A 4,153-nucleotide genomic window follows, 5' to 3' on the forward strand; every position below is an offset into this window, starting at 1 on the left:
CTAATGGCATTGTCGATGTATCGGCATCAGCTGACGCAGAAGTATAACGAGGAACAGTAGTAGGGAGCAGAAGACCAGACGAATCGATATTGACCCCAAACAGAACAGAATTTTGGGCATCTGAGTTGCAATGTGGTGGTGTGAGTGTTGTATCTCTTCCAGAATACTGCACGTGCGACATTGAGTTACCAATGCCATCGACCTGCGAAGGCGAATACTTTGAGGCCCATGTTTGTTGAGGTAACTGTTCAGTCAGCACAGAATGACCACTTGATAAATTCAAGAGATTGCCACTCCCTTCAGAACAAAGTGAACCAAGCATGTTTTGACCCGGTGAAACCGAAGCAGCAAACTTCATGCCTGAATCCAAGAAATCCGGTTTCGAATATGACGGTGAAGGCAAACTAGCGTGCTGCTTCTGATGAAGTGGATCACCTTGAATTAAAAGTGTATCTTGATAAGTTTGTTGCTGTTGCTTTTTCTTTGTCTTCAACAAGCCTATTTTCACACGTACGACTTGTTGGTGCCCCTTGGAGGAGTCTTTGGAACTTATTGTTTTTTTTGTTAACAGGCCTGTGGTCATATTGGGCATGTCGTGCAGCCAGTGAATTCAACATGTGGTGTGTAGCATCAAAGTTTGGCTGCAACCATTTGATGTTAGCTTACTTGTGATCTTGGTTAAACTAAGTGCAGAATGTTCAATAGACAACCTATCCGGCTTCCAGCCTGCTGAAAGATTTGGTGTAAGCTAAACATTACAGTAAGCATATCAAAGGGAGAACAAGGCAAGGTAGACTTCAATCTCTCCATTGTAGCTTGCATTTGAATTAAGCATTGGATGATGGATTTATTGCTGCTGTTGCATTTCCTTGTTTCTGTTTGAGGTTTATGGCAATGTATCAACTGTTTTTTTTTTCATGTTGTTGTTGCTGCTAATGCAGATTGAGCATTGGGGTGGTGCAGCAGGGCAAATGCAGTAGGATGGAAGTGAATTGGCACAGCAAGAAACCCCAGATGTTCAAGGCATGACCAAGTTGGCATTAAAGTGAAGAAACCAAATCCACAAGGTAAAATCAAGGCCAACATGGACATGAAGCATGGGATGAGGATTAGGGTCATGATGGAAGACATAGGATTTTAGGATGCAAAGAGGTTGCGTTGACTTTGGTCAAGGTTGACCAAAAAGTCAATTGTTGACCAAAGTCAACAATTGGTCAAAAAAGCATTTTTTTGTATTTTCTTGTGTAAATGGATAATGAATCAATGGTTATGATGGAATTGAGGTTTAATGGATTTGGGTTGACTTTGGTCAAAGTTGACCAAAAAGTCAACTGTTGACCAAAGTCAACAGTTGGTCAAAAACGCCAAATTTTGTATATTTTTTTGTATGGACTCATATGTACTGGTTTAAACAACGACATGAAATAAATTGAAATGGATTAACAAATGGTTGAAATTGGTTTCACAATTTGTTTTGCCTTATGACTTGAATGTTTGACTTTGAAAAGAACATGACTGATAATGCACATGAACAAACACCATGACTTTGGACCAAGACCAATCCTCATGTAAAAACCAAAGTTAGGTTAGGCCAAGCACGCTAAACAAACATAAAAAATTCAGGACCAAAATCGGGGTATGACAATATCAAGTCAAGGGCAGAGGTCCAACAGTCCACCAATATATTTTTTAGGGTTTTTTTGTTGTTATTAGGTATTTTAAGGTCCTAAGACCACAAGCAGAATAAAATCACAAACATACAATATATACAAGCATAAGATATGGCTCAAATGAGCAAAGTGAAAATGAATGAAACATAAACAAGTTGTATGAAATGTAAATGGCAGTGAATGATAAAAGTACTAAAATTTAAATTATATTAAGGAAATGACATTGGAAGTAAAGAAATAATAAATACATGTTAGTGAAATGTTAGTGGAAGACGAAAATAGTTTTAAGTCATTCTTTGGAGAACACTTAACCATCCACTCACAAACATGAAGACATGAACCAAGACATCATCCATGAGAAGGGCTCCAACTTGGATAAATCAACAAGTATGCCACTAGCTCTCACAAATAGAAAAAAGGTTAAGTCTTCATACAATACCATGAGGAATGGGAGACTTACAATCTCACTTACAAATATGTTATGCCTTTTGGGACAAATTTAGCTCTATATTAAGCAATCGTAATTGGACTTATGTAGAAGACACAACTATCTGAGACCGGGAAATAAAAATGTTGGTGTTAAGGCATGCTAAAGACATGGTACAAATGACCAAGCTCCTAAAGCATACCCCACACAAAAATAAGAGGGGATGAACCTATCTCAATCAGGCTCATGTTGATTCATCTGACACAAGGTTATTGATGAATCAACTAGCATTTGAATATTTGAGAAGTCATTGGTCAATGATGGATTGGGGAAGAAGGAGATGAATATGAAGATATGAAGTAAAAAGGGAATCCCAAATTGATCAAGGGAGGAATTTCATTTGATTAATACTATCCATTCATCTTGAGGGATGAAGTTTACACTTCATCAACCCCCTAAATCCAATAGTATTGATCAAATAAAAGTTCAAATCAATCATGATCAAGGCTAAATAGAAGATGAAATAACACAAAGTCAATCAAATAGCTCAACATGATATTTAAAGAATTAATCAAATTAAAATCAAATTTTAAATGAATAAAAATGCATTTTAAAAGGGAAAAAACCTTAGATCCCTTCAAATCACCAAATAGATGGTCAAGGGGTTTATCCTAGGTCAAACAAGGTCAAAGGACCTTAGGCAAAACTTTTGGGAATTTTTGGAAAGTCAGAAGTATTTAAAATTAATAAAAAACAAGTCAAAAACTATTAAATTCACATAAAAATCAAATCTAATCCAAAAAAATGATTTTAATTCAAAAGATGGAAGAGGAAATTATTTAAAGATTTTTGGTGAAAGTCCCATATTTTTTGGATTAAAATTGAAATTATTATAAATTTAATGAGAAAAGGCTATTTAAAATATTAAATTGGAAAATCAAATAATCAGAAAAAAGGAGGGCCATTAGATCTCTCTCATTAATTGAGGTGGCAGATCTGATGGTCACGTGCATCAAGTCCATGGTGGTCACAAGTCCAAGCATGCACAAATGAGGTAATCAGAAGGAAGGGTCAGGATTAGAAGTTGGGGACCATATCAGATGGCCTGGATCACTTCAGCGCACCACCGGAGACCTAGCTCCGATCATCTTCTTTAATCAACCTCGCTGGACTGTTAGGATCAAAGCATTACCAAAATGGATCGATCAAATATGGTTTTGAAGAGAAAATCAAGGGGAACTCAAATATGACCTCCATTTCTTCCAATTCTCACTATATAAAAAGATATATGGAATTGAAAAGCGAGGTATGCAAACTGAGTTGCTTCGATTTGACCTCAAAGCAGCTCAATCTTGTTGCATACATTGGTAGGACTTCAGCCAACCACAAATCAAGCAAAATTATGGAGAAATGAGAGAGAATCAAAGACTTGAAGTTTGAGAAATTTAACCTTCGAGTGATGAATTCTGAGCTAGATCTCGATGCAAATTGAATTGGCCTTGCTTCCTCTTGCTTGCATGAGATGATTAGAACACAAATGGCTTTGAATCCTTTGAGTTCTAGTTCAAAAACATAAAGAGAACTAGAAGCTCGATTTCAAATGAAACCTTCAAGGTATTCTTTCAATGGAGGTTTGGGATTAATGATCAACGCTTGGGAAAGGGTCCTCCTCAATTCTGAGGCCAATGAGCTCATTATATAGGCAATGCAAAGTGATAATCACACCTTTCCAATTTGAATCCAAAAATAGCAAGTGATGTGCATGGGTGCATGGGCAAGCATTTAGGCCAAAATGATGATTGCAACATGTCCAAATTCGTGCACAATTGATGCTGAAATTACTCCATGAAGCCATGCAAAGTTGTTTGAAAATTGAGTTCAAAAAATGCCAAATAGGGCCATGCAAAGGAACCATGTGCAAGTCCCTCAATTTTAATCCAAATGACATGATCTTGGACTCTTTGTAAAGCTAGAATGGAGGGGAACAACTTTGATGTAGGAACTTTTTTACTTTTAGAGCTTGGATCATGATGAATTTTGGTGTGGAAGTTTGAGG

Source organism: Lathyrus oleraceus, chromosome 4 (assembly GCF_024323335.1).
Source record: "Lathyrus oleraceus cultivar Zhongwan6 chromosome 4, CAAS_Psat_ZW6_1.0, whole genome shotgun sequence".
NCBI classification, from domain to species: Eukaryota; Viridiplantae; Streptophyta; class Magnoliopsida; order Fabales; family Fabaceae; genus Lathyrus; species Lathyrus oleraceus.